This window comes from Eucalyptus grandis, chromosome 9 (assembly GCF_016545825.1).
Source record: "Eucalyptus grandis isolate ANBG69807.140 chromosome 9, ASM1654582v1, whole genome shotgun sequence".
In the NCBI taxonomy this organism is placed as follows: Eukaryota; Viridiplantae; Streptophyta; class Magnoliopsida; order Myrtales; family Myrtaceae; genus Eucalyptus; species Eucalyptus grandis.
This window is the reverse complement of record NC_052620.1, coordinates 320,314-338,537: the sequence shown is the minus strand read 5'-3', so window position 1 is coordinate 338,537 and position 18,224 is coordinate 320,314.

The window sequence follows — 18,224 nt, the reverse complement described above, 5'->3', positions numbered from 1 at the left end:
GTGTCGATCTCAACGGAAAACTGTTCTGCAGCATACGACTGTTAAGTCTTGTGCATACCCGCGATGTTCTTTGAATTGCTATAAATTGACTGGGAATAATGACACGGTTTTGTGATTTAGATTGGTGGAGTGGCTTTGACTGAGGGTCTCATTCCTGCCGTAGAAGAAAGGTCAGTTTTGCTAATGCTTTAAACATTTGCAGAATTGTAGCTTTTTGAGCATTCTTGCGTGATGACAAAATTTCATGTCTGACTCTATATAAACAGGTGTTAAGAGCTTTGTCTATGCTGAAAGAAAAATTGATGAATTTATTACTTACAGAAATCTGCTGGAGTAATCCCTCCTTAAATTAAGATATTGGCATCTTTTCCGGCAAAAGTTTAAAGAAGGAACGTTTTAATATAGACGATGAGCTCTAAACATGTATGTTTCGGGCTTGTCATGATTTTAAGATATTCGAAACTTTATCTCATCGTTTTATGTTAATTGCTTTCATATAATTGATGGTTTGTCCTGTCTGAGCTCCCTTTTGATTTGGGAGCTACTTTATGTATGGCTTTAATCTTTTGGGCTGTTTATGTAAGGAAATGGGTTTGCACCTAATTGGTGCCCTGTAGTTGAACATTTTCTATTTATTTCGGCTTATCTCCAGAACACAACTCCTCCTTCACCTCACTCTCCTGCTTGTGAAACCTCCTCACGCCGTCTTATGATTCCGCTCAGGATGCCATCTCCAATCCCGTGATTCACCACCCGGAAGAAGCCCCAATCCTCGCACGCCTGGCAAACTCTGCAGACCATCTCCTTGCGCTTGCTGGAATCTTCATGAACTCCTTCCAAATCCACGATCAGAATGCTGAAGATCGGAGCGGTTGGGCGATCAAGGCTGGTGGTCGACGAAGATATAAAGGAGCTTGGAGACTCTGGAGCCGACGAGGTCTTTCACGCCGGTCCTTGAGGTGTCGAAGGCTTTCAATTCGCTCTCGTGATTTTATCTGGGCTCTGCTTGGTTGGGGGCTTTGTCCGAGTGGGTCGCTGCCATATTGATCGGTGAAAGCATGTAACAGTGATGTTGCATGGAAGGAGCTGTAGTGCAGAGGATATTGGAGACGACCTCCACCATTTTTTCAAAATGTGGTCGGCCCAATGGTCAAGGTCACTTATACAGTGAGTTGGAAGTTTGGCCGACCACCTTCAGCACTTCAATTTCTTCACTCCCGGCTACGTAGGAACCCACTCATGACGAGACATGACAATTAGATGATTATTTGTGAATGTAGTGGTGATAGTGGCCCACACCCTCCCTGAGGCGAGGTCGACATCCCTTCCCTCGGCAAAACTCTATAGCTAAGTCCGACAAGGAATGAACTTCGGACGATGTGGCGCAGGCTTCACGGTGTCGAACATCCATTGACAGACAGACGTTTGAAATCCAGGTCCTACCTGATAGTACAAAGTTGGTGGCGTGCACGATTTGTAGGAAAAAGTTATTCACGAAATTCGGAGGTGGGACTGGCCATCTCAGGAAGCACCAAGATAGGCATGAAGCTTTAATTTCCGGGCTCAACGAGAGCTGCCAATACTTTGACATATCGGACAAAGATTATCTTCAATGTCACCGTGACAAACCTGTCGCTGGGACCTTGTTCAAACGGTTTCGGCCAGTGTGCGACGTGTTTTTTGCCATGCACGATGCCATGTATCACGTTAAAAAATCTCTTCGTGCAAGATGGAGTGCATGAATTTTGCACACATCGTATACGGAGGAGGGCCAAGCATTGGCATCAGGGTACGACATATGGGGTCGTTGTGCATGCAAAGTGGAAGGGGACACGAGAAACTGCCGCTGCTGGCAGATGCGAAAATCAGGTGGAATTCCACTTATTTGACGTGGAAGAAGGCATGCGATCACCCTTAGATCCTGGCATTGACTTTTACCTGCTATCACATGACTACCAAGCTACAGCCATTGAAGCTGTTAGGGTTCAATGCACAATCACAAAGTAATAGAGTAAAAGCGAGGAAAAAAAATAGAGTGGAAGCGAAAAAAAAAAAAATTGGGACACAAGCTTCTATCATGCTTCACTCTTAAATTAGAGCTACATCTAACAGAAAATTCTACAATAATTAACACATCACACATCTCTATTACATCTCTCAATTTTAAGAAAAAGAGATTATACATTGCAGTAGCTCTTCATAAGCTCAAGCCCAAACTATCAAGAAAATATGAGCTGAAACTATAAAATCCCTCTGGCTTCGCAAAAGCCCTGCCCCTCGCAACCCCACCTGAGAAGCTCAAGTTCAGCAGAAAAGCTTTCTTAATGTGTGATATACACGAGGTCGATGGGCACTACCCTACCAACATATAATCTACCCTATCTAGCTATATCTAGATGCGTTGCCTAGGGCAAATGCAATGAGAAACTGCATAGATCAGATGTGTACGACTGTCATTCCATAGTGAAGACCCTCGAATTCTCATGTCCAACATAATTCATCGCTTGAAATGTTCAAGTGCAAATGTGCTATCGAGTCCTTTTGCATAATAATGAGTGACCAAGTCCTTCATCGCGATTTCCCGATAAATTGGGGGATTTTCTTCTGATAGCAACTCCTTAATTAGGCCATACAACCTTGAAATATTTTCTGGAGGGAGATGCCTGAGGAAGTACCCCATTGAATTATGTGACTAACACTTACGAACTTATCTATCGTTCGAGATCAGTTGCAAGATGGTGGAGGAAATAGTGAAGTGATAATGAGAAGATCAAAAGCCAAACACGCTCTAAAACAACAATCTAGTAATTGTCGCGGCCTCTTTTTTTTCTTTTTTTATTGGCGCCCGCGTTTGGGTACGAGCGCCTAAGGAGGCTAATGGCTCGGCTGAAATTAGTTATGCCCGGACTCTCCCAAGTCCACCAATTCACGACTTTAATGTCTAAATTTGTAACTTGTAAATCAATTTTTAAAATGGAGTCGCCACTAATCGATTTGGGGTGAGTTGATTAGAAACCCAAGTGAAGTATCGGGAGAAATACTCACTCCTGCACAACCAGAGAAATTAGGATCGGAGACTTGATTACACTAGTTAATCACTAATGCCCTTTCGGTACCTAATCTTGTTTAAACCCTGAGGTTTTTTGGATGTTCGAGAGATTTTCCATGCATTTTGGGAGAAAAACATTTTTGAGTCATTTTTTAATTTTTGGACGCAAAGGGATTTTTGGTTTTTTTTTTTTTTGAAAAATACAAGTCTTTTTGGCTTTTTCTGAATTTTTTTTTTTGGCTTTTTCATGAATTTTTTGGCTTTTTTGGATTTTTGGCATTTTTGGAAAATATGAAATATTTTTATTTTTTGATTTTTCGGAAAATAAAATGTTTTTTAAATATTTTTAAATATTTTTGGAAAATAAATTATTTTTTGATTTTCTCGATTTTTTTGGAAAATAAAACATTTTTAACATTTTTATAAATATTTTTGAAAATAATTTTTTTGATTTATTTGAAATAAAATATTTATTTATTTATTTAAAATATTATTTTATATTAAAATAATATAAAAAAAATGACCGGTCGGATCCATGGGTTGGGTCCGACCTGGGCCCAGCGATCCGAACGAGGATAGGCCCGCAACGCGGGCCCGACTCAAATTTTTCCTTTCTTTTTTATTTTTATTTTTAAAAACAAGGCCCAAACCGATTTTGGCCCACTTTATAAAAATTATTTCCAGCCCAACATCTACCCAGCCCACGTGCGCGAGGTTTGACCCGAGGAAACCCTACCCTTCGGACCCACGTCCGACCAGTCTTCAGCCGCTAACCTCGGCTCGCAACCGCGACCCGATTCTAGAAACCCTACCGGATTCGTGAGCCCTATCCGCCGCGACCCGCTTCGATTCGAGTCCAACCAAGCGCGATGCTTCCTCCCTCTCACCTAATCACGGCGCCGATGGAGGGAACGACGGAGGTGTCGAAGAAGGAGGCAGCGTCGAGAGACGACGCTGAGGCGGACGGAATCGGGCAGCGTCGAGGACGACGCGGGGACGGGCGGAATCGGGCGACGTTGGGGATGACATAGAGACGGACGGGATCAAGCAGCAGAGGTGGCTAGGGTTTCAAGAAACGGTGATGGCGAAGCAGGGCTGATACCTGTCGACGGCGTGGAGAATGGTGACGGTAGGGAGCGGTGTTCGGGACGGAGCAGTGACAGTGGGCCCTTAACCTCCAGATCTGGTGCGGCTTGGGCAAATCGGTTGCGGCAACGGCGTTGGAACGGTGGCAGAGTAGCAGCAGCGTCGACGAAGGCGACTCTTCGGCGGAGGGTGCCCGAACTCTGCTCCCTCCCTTTGATCTGGGCTCGCGAGCGTCGAGCCTCCCCTGAAGTCTCTCGGGGGAAGCTTGAATGCTCGTGGCTTCGATCTCTCGTCTCTCTCGCTCTCGAATTCTCGCAGATCTAGGTTCGCTCACCGCCGGCCTCCCCCGAAGTCTCTCGGAGGGAGGTCGTTGAGCTCGCGACTCGATCGCTTCGCCCTTGCTCGCTCTTTGAGTTTGCCGAAGTCTCTCAGGGAATCTCTCGGAGCTCGCAGGCCTCTCTCTCTCTCGCTCACTCTTCAACCTCCTCCGAAGTCTCTTAGGAGGAGGTTTCCAAGCTCGCGATCTTCTCTTGTGTCTCCTTCAACGACGGAAATGCTCCGCTATTTATAGGTGAGGAGGTCCGGTCGACGGAGAGGCTCGGCCGCCAGTCTTTGGCTTGCCGACTGGACCCCCGTGGCCGAACCGGCGTCCCATCCGCCACCTGTCCTCCAGCTGCCCCACCTTTCTCACGCGCGTCGCCGTCCGTCCGCTCATCCGGCATCGCGCCCTCTGCACGTGTGTTGCAGAGCGGACGGAGGAGGAAGAAGACCGAAAAGGGCTGGGCCAGAGGAGAAGGAAAGTGGGCTATAGAGGCCCATGCGGAGGGGGAAGAGAGGGAGAAAATGGGCTGTCAAGCTTCGTTTTCTTGCTGTTTTATTTTTTTTTTTTTTTCTTTGTTTATTTATCATCCGAATAAAAAATAAAAATAAAAACAAAAGTAAAAACTAATTAATTAAATGAAATTTTGGGCGTCAACAGGCGCCCCTCGTTGAAGGTGAGCTCGCAGAGGTTGCATTCAAAGACAAACTGATTCCTAAATTTTGTCCATATATGCGTAGCAGATTATATTTTATTTGGGACTTATTATCCTATGTAAAAAGAGCAATATAACATTACATATACTAAGACAAATAAGAAGATACCTGTAGTTACTTACCGGGAGTGAGTGAGATAGGGTGTGAACCCCGAGTTTGGCAAGTATCAAGGCGTCATCTTACACCGTGATATGAAGAGGTTGCTTTTCCGGGCTCGAACCATTCTTCGGTCGCCCGTTAAAACAATCAATGATTTGTTTAGGACCCGAACCTTTCTTCGGTCGCGCTTGATGAGAAATTGCTTTTCCAGGACCCGAACATTTCTTCGGTCGCCTGTTAGAGCAATAAGTTGGTTTGTCTAGGACCCGATCATTTCTTCGGTCGCCTTGACGGGAATTGCTTTTCCAGGACCCGAACCTTTCTTCGGTCGCCTGTTAGAGCAATAAGTTGTTTGTCTATGACCCGAACCTTTCTTCGGTCGCCTTGACGGGAGATGCGCCAACCTTTCTCAGGGCATCGATTTGTTGGGTGTTTGACTTCTATCGAAGACACCAGTTGATACCCAAATTTTCTCGGGAGATGCGCCAACCTTTCTCGGGGCATCGATTTGTGGGGTGTCGACTTCGTCGAAGACACCGGTTGGAACCCGGCCTTTCTCGGGAGGATGCGCCGACCTTTCTCAAGGCATCGATTCTGGAAGATACCTAGACCTTCACAGGTATATCAATGAGTACTTGGATATTCACAAGTATTAACCTGAAGGGTATTTGGGCCTTTGCAGGCGTCAAAATGGGTATTTGGCTGACCATATGCATTGAAGGGGTACTCACAAGTATAAATTCTTGGGGGATACTTGGACATTCACAAGTATCGAAGGGGTACTTGATAATTGAAAATATTGATGACATACCTTGGGTATTTGGGAAGGTGTCCCATCTCCTGGTAATTGGGAAATATCGAGGGCGTACCTGGGATATTTGTGAAGGTCTCTCACCTCTTGGTAGTGGGAATATCGAGGATGGGTCTCGCATATTCGTGAAGGTCTCTCACCTCCTGGTAGTTGGAATATCAAGGACGTACCTTGGATATTTATGAAGGTCTCTCACCTCCCGAGATATTCGTGAAGGTCTCTCACCTCCTGGTAAAGGGGAATATCGAGGACGTACCCCGCATATTCGTGAAGGTCTCTCACCTCCTGGTAGTTGGAATATCGAGGACATACCTTGATATTCATGAAGGTCTCTCACCTCACAGTAGTGGGAATATCGAGGTGTACCCGAGATATTCATGAAGGTCTCTCACCTCCTAGTAAAGGGGAATATCGAGGACGTACCTGGGATATTCGTGAAGGTCTCTCACCTCCTGGTAATTGGGAATATCGAGGGCGTACTTGAGATATTCGTGAATGTCTCTCACCTCCTGGTAATGGGAATATTGAGGATGTACCTCGCATATTCATGAAGGTCTCTCACCTCCTGGTAAATGGGAATATTGAGGACGTGCCTCGCATATTCATGAAGGTCTCTCACCCCCTGGTAATGGGAATATCGATAGCATGCCCCGCATATTTGTGAAGGTCTCTCACCTCCTGGTAAAGGGGAATATCGAGGACGTACCTCAGATATTCGTGAAGGTCTCTCACCTCCTGGTAATTGGGAATATCGAGGGCGTACCTTGGATATTCGTGAAGGTCTCTCACCTCCTGGTATTATAAGCTTGAATATGGCACGAGGCTTACCTGGATGGCTGCAGGCACTCAAAAGGGCTAGAGCACCTGGGTAGCTGCAGGTGTACAAAGCACTGGAATACTCGGATGAACACAAGTATTTAATGATATGATCTGGGACCACTCAGGCTGGTCCAAGTGCTAGAAAGCATACCTGGACGGTAGTGCCAAGCAAAGCAATGGAATGTTTGAACAACTGCTATATTATTTTGGGGACAACTCGGGCAGGCTGAGTGTCATGAAAAGGAAGTACCTAGACAACGGTGGGTACTTGATGACATGGGGATACCTAGACAGCAGTAGGTATTCCAAGAGATACTTGGTCAGTCACAAGTATCAATACTCTGGGGACAACTCGGACAGGTCGAGTGTCAGAAAAAGGGAGTATCCGAACGGTGGCCGGTACTCAAAGACAATGGGGATACCTAGACAACAGTAAGCACCCAAATTCAAAGGACGACTCAAATAGGTTGAATGTCAATGAGAGAGTACCTGGACAGTGATAGGTACCTTAAGACAAATGGGGATAGAGATATGCTTACCTGGCAATATCTCTGATCTCTAAGAGTATGTCTGCTATTTGCACAGTATGCACATATGATTGTATATGCTGTAAATTTATGAGTTCAAATGAGATTCATGCATGATAATTTTGTCAGTTCTGCATCTTTTGATTACCACTGGGGAAGATTTTGAAAGACAACCTTCATTTAGAATGTAGATGTCTTGAGCATGCCAGATAAGGGACTTTCAGTCTGAAAGGACTTTCCGCTCACTTTCATGGAAAATGCTATCCTGACCATTGATGCATGATTCATAAGGATCACACTATCTCACTGTCATCATGTCAGCAGGGGTTTGAGTATTCTCGCAAACGGTATGACTTTACCAATGTGAGAGGTTTTTGCTGAAACTGTGATGAAGTCTTGGTTAGCGGCTCATCAAAGGGGACCATCAAGGTCGAAGCCTTATGAATGGAGTGCCGCACGATCGTCTCCGGGTTCGCAAGTCAAGAATCCTGCGAAAAGAGATAGAGTAATCTTGCTCGTACTTCTTCGAGCGATGCTTATGCACATATGAAATCCTACGTTAATTGAAGTGCCCTAGTCTGAAGAGACTTTTATAATGGGATGCAACGTAGGCTTGGCTCATGTGTAAAGGGGTGAGAGCTGGTGATTGCCTTGGCATTTGTCACTGGTCTTTCTTCTCACTGTTAGATGGACGCTCTATCAATCGAACCACAACAACAACTTTTTCTTGGCTATATTTTTGACTGGGGGGGCATTGGCCTTGCTTTTACCAGGCACGCTGCTTTTTTCATGCCCCTATTTTTATTCAAGTTCTTCATTCATGGGCATTGACCTTGCTTTTACCAGGTACACTGCTTTTTTATGCCCTGCTTTTTCTTGTTGTCGGAGGAACTGGCCTAGGCAAGTTTAATCGAAGCACCGTTATTAGACTCTTGAGTCTTCATCTTCCACCGGCGCTCGGGCTATGGCAATAACTTTTGCTTTGTCTCAATGTGAGGGTAAAATTATAGACTCACTTGGGTTGTACAATGAATACAAATGTGTAGAGAAAGAATTGCTCTTCATCATTTTATGGCACTTAAATTAACGTGAGAGTTCATATGCAATAAGGACACCCGAAGATTGATGCAAGTGCGAGCAAGAAAATTTTTATCTCTCTTCTCACCTTGTGATACTGCTTCGCTTCTAATCTGCCTCGGTGTAGGGGTTGTTCTTGATGGGGGTAGGACATAAACTTCATCATCGTATAGAGCTCAATGGGGTGAGCGATGGAATGCCTCTCACTATTTTGGTTATCGTACCATTCGCGAGAGAACTCTTTACCCTGCAGCCATGGAATCTTCTGCACTCATCTCACAAGTGTATAGATGGGGGACTGTGTTTAGGATATGGCTTGCCTTTCATCATTCTGACGCGCCTCATCCAGCATGCTCAATTAATCTTGTATTCTTCACTTAGCTGCTTATTCTAATAATTCTCAATGGAATCGGTGATTTAGACAGACAAAATCATCATGCAAAATCCATTTGGAAAATGCATGTATCATTTCAAATATGATGGGGTTTGTATTCTCAAAACGAATTAATGGTTTTTACTCAAAAAAGACCTTATTGACAATTTTAGGGGTTAACAAAATGGTGTTTCCAAATGTGTTAAATCTTGGATATCAAAAGGGATATTCACAAAGGTGTGTCAATGGATTGTCTCTAATGATTAGGGATATGACACATGAATGATCAACCAAGGATTGGGAATCTGATCATTGATTTGACGAGTCTTTCTTCTTTTGCCCCTGCAGAAGAGAAGATGTACAAGTAGATTAATTAGTCTGGCCAAAATCAAATGTGAGTTGAGGCCTGAAGATTTTTTTCTGTCATTTTCTTTGGCGATACTTGAGACACCATTTTGTTTGGAAGAGCTTATCAAAGTCTGACATGTCTCTTATTGATTTGTTATCCTTGCTTTTGACAGTCAGGTGATCCTGCAACAGACAAGAGAGAATGTGTTAGTCATGAACTCTTTCAAGAGTCGAAAAACTGGAAGCGATACAACTTTACCCTTTGCTGGTTTGCAAATGAATAAGTGGACCTGGAGTACAAAGGAGGACATGAAGTCTCGTGTCTTCCACTTCCTCAGGTCAATTATTCTCTTTAATTGGCTTCTGGATGACATGTCTTTTTACACGAAGCCAGGTGAACTTGATGTGGGTACTAGCTTGGCCAATATTGATTTGCCAAACCTAACCATTGAGTTTGGTTCTTGAGTTGTGATGCTTCCTATCAAATAGGAAAATATATCAAAAGCGAGTTCAAATAGTGGGAGTATTGGAAACGATACCAAATCACTCTTCTCCAAAGCTTGTATTTGTTGATTCCTAAGGATTTATGTATACTGATGACAGCCTCTTCGTCTTGGGATAGTTCAATATTTCCTTCAATTGGCCTTCCTCCTTTGTGACCATGTATGCATGATTATTGGTCGTTGATTCATCTTCAACGCCTTCCTTTTGTGGAATTTCTCCTTCTGTCTTTAATTATAGCATCATTGGGTAAAAGTCATGTACCTCAAGCTTCTATGAAATCTGAGATAAAAAATCTCAAGCTTTCTGATGGCAATTACTTCTTGAAAGAATATGCGTCTGGAGTGAAGTTTCTAGATTCCAAAGTCATTGTCCAGGGTGTGGAGCTATAGATCGCCTTGACTGTCTAGATTTTCTCCTTGTTAACAGTATTCACTTTAAAGGAAGAGAAGGAACTTCTTTCTTATGCTTCTGGGCTCGTCGAAGTTGAAACTGTAACATCTAGCTATTTGGGCGTGTCGTGTGACAAGATAGTCCTTTGGCTCAGGATGGAGTCAAGGCGGGAGTGAGGCATGTCATTGATGTTTCGATCTCAACTCTATGCCTGTACCTATTACGTTTCATCTTTTGTATCCTGTAAATAGAAGAGAGAGGAAATCATTTCCAAATTATATTCAGAGAATAAGACTTACTCTCTTTTGGTGTAGGATGATTCTTTCTATTTGCCCTTGTTTTCTTGGCAGGGTGTCTTTGAATTTGGCGAGTTCACCTTATGCGCTTGCTTCAAATGCCCTTTGTCACACTAAGTCAAAGGGGACGAGAATGATCTTCTGAAACATGAAGTGAATGAGTCGAAAAGACAAACATGATTAAATTTATCATCTTGTTTTAACAAAAGCTTTGGGGTGATGAAATATTTTTATTTTCAAAATACGTCTTTGGGGGAGAAAAATCATGAGGAAGCCCAGCCCTCGATTCTCCTTGGATGGTATTTTCTTTTCATGGTTGGATAACATCACCGGGCTGGTTTGGGATACCGCCTCATGCTCTCGAAATATTTTCAACTTTATTTAGTAGGTGGATTTACATTTTGGAAGAGTTTTTTCAAAAGTTAGTTCCTCAAGCAGAACTGATGTTGAAAATAAAAACAAGCCAGACTTAAGAAAAATGTACAAATTCCCACGTAGGGGAATACAAAAGGAAATTAAAAAGGGTTCTACTCGAGCGGGCCTGCACCCATTTCCCCTTACGGTCCTTCATTGATGGAGTCCATGAAAAGGTCTCCAAAATGGTGGTCATGTCATCGGCCCTTCTTTCTCTATTGCTAAGGGTGGCACTTTATTGCCTGAATAATACCCGGCCTTCACCAGCCCTTGATAAATGTCAGCGGTATGTGCTTTGACATTTCTGCTCCGACTGTCTTCAAAACTGAATACCGCATTTACTTTGTCGGTGTGATCAGGGAGCGAATTGCCTTGGAATGAGAAAGCTTTAGTGTCTAACAGTTACGGATTCGACTCTTGAGGGCGAAGCACTCATCGGGCCGAGTGCCCCACTTCTCCCATGTGATAGTCGCATTTTTGGATGGGTCATAGCTGGAGAAGCTTTCGGCATTTGGTCGCTTTGGTTCAGTCGAGAGGAGGTTCTTATTCCGAAGGATTGCTAAAACCTGTGATGGAGATCCGGGAAGTGGAGTGAATTGTCTCCTGTTGTTGTAGTGCTGGGGCGGTTGACGGCTTGTGGTCTGTTGCTGTCTTGCACTTGTCTGAATTGTTGGAGAATGATTGTAGGTTGCATTGACATCTACCAGGGGTTCTTTATCTTTCTTTACGCCGAACCTGCCTGTGGATGCAGATTCAGTGAACCAACCATCCCTCAACCCTATCTTGATTTGCTCCCCTACTGGAATGAGTTGATTAAATGATTCGGCGATCGTGGTTACCATTTGATTGCGGTACTCGTAAGGGAGGGTTTTAATAAACATCTTTCTCAACTCGAAATCGGTTGGTTCATGACTGATTTGGGCGGCTAGATTCCTCCATCGGATAGTATATTCTTTGAACGATTCGTGCTTTTTCTTTTCGGTACGCTCAAGATCCTCATGAGAAGGGGTAATGTCCATTATGAACTTATACTGCTTGAGGAATGCTTCACTCACTTCGCTCCATGTTTCGAGGAGATTCACGCTCTTTGTAACGTACCACCTCAGGGCAGGGCCTATTAGACTTGATTGGAACAACTTGATCATTAATGGTGCATTATTAACGTATTGGATCATTCGAACCAAGTACATTTGCAAATGAGCTCTAGGACAAGTCGTGCCATCGTACTTCTCAAACTCAGGCATTTTGAATTTTTCCGGCATTTTGACATTGGGATAAATGGAGAGGTCCGTCAAAGTAGGATCTTGGAGGCCTTGCAGTTGTTTCAGCTTCTCCTCAAGCTTTTCGAGGCGTTTGTCATGCTCATTTTTAGACAAACTGTCTGGCCTAGCTTTCTCGATCATGGTTGGGTGTGGATCATCCTCCAATTCGGGCATGTTATCGTCGGTATCTCCACTTTGATCAATACCTCGATTGAGGCCGGGGCGGGAGTGAGTTTGCCCTGGATGGAGTCTATCTGCTTTGAAAGTTGTTGAAGCACATTGAAGACTTGCTTCATTTAATTTTCCATGACCGCAATACGGCTTGGTATATTTTCTTCGGCCATTCTTGCTCTTGCTTTTGAACGAGTCTGGATCGGTGAACTTTGACATTCCGTGATTACCTGTCATGAATAAACAAGCGTGTGTGAATACAAGGCGTAAATAGGGAGTCAGTCCATGATGACGACCTAACCCTACTCATTTAGTTTATTCATGAAAAGGTAGACGATTTCCTAAGCATGGATTAAAAAAAAAAAAAAAGGCATGTGAGATGTTAGCATGGACTAAAAAGATATTTAATTTGAAAGGTGAAGAAAACATGAATTGCAACAAATTTTGAAAAAGATTCCTATCCCTTTTTTAGGCAAATGAAAATTCTTGCGAAAAAGAACTTTTTAACATGCTTGAGAATAAAAACATTAACTGCAAGTAATTTCTTTTGCAAAAGTTTTTTTTTTAACTTTATGACAATTACTTCCAAATTTAATTGACCGTGGTATTAAATTCTAGACTAATCATGGACCACTTAATATATGCAGGAAGGTAAGTAAATTGCAAAGTACACGAAAAAAAAAAAAAAAACTTACATCACGCGAGAAAATTGATGACAATCACATAGACATGCGCATGATATGTGCGGCTCGATTTCTAACGAGAAGGTTTGTTGAGATTAAAATGATATCCGTAAGTCGCAGTCTCGCGTTCGAGGTCGTATCTTTCTTAACACCATCCTAGAAATCCTATGGCGGCCTGGTTTGGCGGCCGGGTTGTGTGTGCCATGTGTAGTGTTTAAAACAGTAAAGCATGCACAACAATTTATAATCATAAGATAATCTATTTTAAGCAAAATTAAAATAAATTTATAAGCTTTTGACCTGCATAAAGAAAAAAAACCTAAGTCAGTAAAGAATTTAAACAAAACAAAAATGGCCTAAGTCTTCAAAATCCCGAGTGGAGTCGCCAAGCTGTCGCGACTTCTTTTTTTTTTTTTTTTTTTTTTTTATTGGCGCCCGCGTTTGGGTACGAGCGCCTAAGGAAGCTAATGGCTCGGCTGAAATTAGTTATGCCCGGACTCTCCCAAGTCCACCAATTCACAACTTTAATAGTCTAAATTTTTAACCTGTAAATCAATTTTTAAAATGGAGTCGCCACTAATCGATTTGGGGTTGGTTGATTAGAAACTCAAGTGAAGTATCAGGAGAAATACTCACTTCAAGCGCAACCGAGAGAAATTAGGATCGGGGACTTGATTACACTAGTTAATCACTAATGCCCTTTCGGTACCTAATTTTGTTGTTGACACCTAAATTTTGACTAATCATTTAGTAATTAATTGCATAAAAATTTAGGGATTCATCTTTAATCCCTAAGAAAAAATAGTAAAATTGCATTTCATGTAGTCGAATTGGCATCGGTACTAAAAGCGTGACAAGACATAGCGGCTGCGATCGATTACATACACGAAGGGATGGTCTCTCTTTTCTGGTCCGAACACGCATAAGAGAAAGCAAAAAAAAAAAAGGAAAGAAGCTCTCACACGTCCATTGTCTATTCCTCATTAATGCATTGCACAAATTCGGTGGACGTGCGGATTCTGGAGAAATCTTCAAAGAAGCAAAAGCAGCCTATGATATATTATATAATATGCTCATATTATATTATTATAATATGCCCATAATATTATATAATATATCAGCTTTGGTGACGCAATGAAAATTCACTGAAGAAGAAACCTCCTCATTAATGCATGCACATACACGCACGAAATGGGGACGTAAAAATCCTACAGGCGCATGCAAGAAGATTCCCTTGCTAAAGAGCGGAGTGGTGGCCGAAAGAAAGGTTTGGAAAAGAAAAAAAAAAGGGGGCAAAGTTCAGCTTAAATTCTGGAAAAGTTGCGGCTGCATCTTGTCACAAGAAAGTTAGCTATCTTCAAGAGGCAATGGACGGCCTATAAATAAGACCACAAGAAGCCGCGTCAAGGGGGGGAGAGGGACAAAAGAAAATTCATACGAGAGGTCTGTGAGGGGAGCGAAAAGAAAAATTTTCTTTGTGAAGGGCTTCTCTTTCGGTCGACGAGTGAAGGGAAGGGAGTGTGTCGAGAAAAACAAAAAAGAATGTGAAGTCGGAGAGGCAACAGAGAGAGAGAAAGGATGTGAGAGACAGAAAATAAAAGATTAAAAAAAGGGAGAGGGTGTCTTCTGCCGAGGGGGTCATCTTCTTTGGGAGTTCCTTGCTCGCACGCCGGTAGCCGCACCTCCACGGTCCCCGCAACGCCCATCGCCGAGTTCCGAGCCCCGTCGTTGCACCACGCCCGCCACCAACGCCGCTACCGCCGACTCCCTCCTTCCGGTGAGTTCGAACGCCGGCGCCGCCTGTAGTTCCGTGCCTTCGCTCGCCCGCCTCCTACATCTCGAAGCCACGAGCGACGCCACAAGCTGCAGCACCCGTCACTGAATCCCGCCCGTCGCCACGCCCGGGCCGTCGCCGCACCGCCACCGGCCGACTTGGCGATCAGCTGGAACCCCGAGCGTCACCGCCACTCCGGGACCACGAAGAGCCACGCCTCCGTTCGACCTGCTGCTGGTCCTCCCGCTGCAACCCCCCGAACAGACTGCACCAACGCCCGACGCCACGCTTTGCTCTCCACCGCCGCTCAATCCCTCGCGAGACGAGCAGCACCTCCGCAGCGGCCCATCACCGCACCGCAGCACCTCCACCGGCGACCCGGCGTCGGCCCACGCCGACGCTGCCCGGAGCTGAAGACCAGCAACCCGACGCCGCAACCCAAGCCGCTCCGCCCCTGCCCGCTACTACAGCCCGCGTCGCAGCTGCTTGACTCCGTCGTTCCACCCTCCCAAGCTCGGGAACGTTGCTGAGTCCCTTGCCCCCGGTCCGACCGTGTCGTTGTTTCATGGTCTTTCAACACCAGCACCGACAAAGAGTCCGAACCAGTCGCCGCTATTTGCTGTACTCTTGTGATTGAGAAGCCCAAAGCCGCTGCCATCCCGCTTACGTCCGTGCGTTGCTGCTTCTTCCCTGCAGGTGCACCAGCAACAACTAGCCGTGTGAAGCACCACCAGCTACAATATTCCCTGCACACGACTCCGACCTGCAGCACCAGAAGCCCCAACGCCCTGCTCCGCCTATGCCGTCGCTGACCGACTGCCGCGCGTCTCGCCGCCCAGTGATCCACGAAGCTGCCAAGCCGTGCGAGGAGCAAAAAAAAAGAAAAAAAAAAAAGGGAAAAGCAAATTAGGTAATTTTTTACCTATTTTATTTTATTTTATTATTTACTTTACTTTTTTTAGTAGAATCATTCCTTAATATAACATTGAGAATGTTCGACATGAAATAGCTGTGAAATTTGTGATTGACAATCCGATTTTCGCGCCCGAAATCCGACTCGCAATCACTTGAAAAATTGCCAATCCAATTTCACGCCCGAGATTCGATTTGCGATTTATTCAAAATTGGCCAACCCAATCTCATGCGCGAGATATGGTTCTTCAATTTGGATATCAATCTTGCTTTGATTTGCTGTCGTGCCGTTTTAAGTTAATTTTGTTTTCATAAATAAATAAAAAAATCCAAAAATGTAGGCTAGAATTAGGTTTATTTCCTATTTGAATTATGGCATTCTTTGCATGTCATTGCATTTTAGGGTAAAATTTCATATAGTTTAACTCTAGATAATAGCTTTTTAATTTATTATAAGTCTAGATAAATTTTTAGATAGATTGCATTTTAGTTAGGAATTTCTAAATTAGGATAACATTCTAGTTTAAATTAGGATTTGGCTTAACCTCATTCCTGATACAAATTAGATGGTATTTTAATTTAGATAGATAATTTTCACATAATTTTAATTTCGAATTTCATGGAAAATACCTAAAAAAATTTCTCTTTGAATAAATAAATTTCATTATTTAGAATAGATTGCATGCTTATTAAGAAAACACAAAAACATCTCATTTGCATCATATATGTTAGGCCATATTATCATGTCATATCATTCCATGTTAAATTAATAGCATGCATTGCATAAAGCATGATTTTCATTAAATAAGTGAAAACCAAAAAAATGAAATTGCCTGTTAATTAGAAATCATATCTAGGTCTGAAGATGTGAATTTTAATTTAACATTGCATGCTTTCATTCCTATGAGGTAAGTCCCGCAATTTATTCATCGCTTTCTTAAGTGTTAAATTGGTGGTTTGCGCACCCGCATGATCACTTCACATGTTAGGAAGATAAATTAAAATCAATTCAAGCTACTTGCAAAATATTTTTTTGAAATAAAAAAGAAAAGGTACCGAAATGGCGTTAGGGAAATCTAGCGTAATCAAGTCCCCGAACTCACAATCTCTGGTTCGTAGGAGTGAAGTAATTCTCCCATTACTTTACTTGGGTTTTTAATCGACCCACAAAAAATAGATTAGTGGCGACTTCTAATTGAAAAATCAATTGCATGTTAAGAATTTAAACCTAAGTCGCGAATTGGTATGTGTTTGGGAGAGCCCGAGCTAAGTTTAGGCTTAGCAATCCATTAGCCGAACCCTTAGGTGGTCCAACCCGCTTCGGGGAGGTCGCGACAGCTTGGCGACTCCGCTGGGGACTTGAGTTGAAACTCTTAATGGACTTAGGCCAATTTTCTTTTTGGAAAATATTTGCTTGGCAGCGAGGATTCCAGGTACGTCTCTAACATTTAAGGTGTTAAATGTTCTTGCAGGATGGGAGGTATAAGGGGAAGTGTTTGCTAACCTTTGTTTTGTAGGGAGGTGTAGGAATGTATGGTTTATTTTCATAAACGAAGTGTTGTTTGATATAAATTGTCGTGCATGCCTTGCATCTAGCACTACACTATTGCACACACAACCCGCCGTCAGACCTGGGCCGCATAGGATCATCTAGGATGGTATTGAGATGGATACCACTTTGACCACATGCCCGCGGTATGAGTTGCCCATCTCAATTCCGAAGTTTCTTTTCTGGCGTCAAGAGTACCCACCTCTGTTCGCATGCCCGCAACCCAGGTCGGCTCTTTGACCAAGTCGGAGCCATGAGGACCCGACATAGTCCGCACGCCCGCGGCTAGTCTGATCATTCTTGTGGCTTCACTTTGTTAAGCCTTATAGACTAGAAATCGAGCCACTGACCATGCGCATGTCTATGTGATTGCCCTTTTTTTATTGATAAAGTAAGTCTTCTAAATTCGCACTCTTGCAATCTACTTACTTTATTATATCATTTTGTCGGTCCATGACATTAGGATTGTCTTGAGTCTTGATCAATATACAATGGGAATACCGAACATTCGAATTGTTCTCCCTCCAAAGGAAGAGCTTAGCGCATGGTGGGACAAGTTAGACCAAGCTGGCCGTCAATTTGTAGAATCGCACATTAGTCAGCTACTTCCATTGCTGCGTGTCAACATCCATGGCAGCCTCATCCAAGCACTTGCCCATTGTTGGTGCCCCGAGACTTCTACTTTCATCTTCGGCGGTAAGCATGAGCTCACGCCCACCTTGGAAGAGTATAGCATTGCCATAGGGAAATCCTTGAAAGTTGAATTAATTAGCCCGCCTATCGGAATAGACCCCGTTGTGGCTTTATTCGATTTTTGAGAATTAAGGAGGACAATGTAAGAAAGGTTTTAAAAGCTCACCGCAATACACGTCATTTATCTTTTCTAAAAGAATGTTTTGAAAATGGCAATTCATTTCAAATGAGAAGGGTTTTCCTTTTAGCTTTCTTTGGGTTTATACTTTTTCCTCATTGCAAGAATGCTATTAACCCTTTGATGGCTCACTTAGTTGAGCAAGTGTTGGGAGGAAAAAATTTCGTAAACACT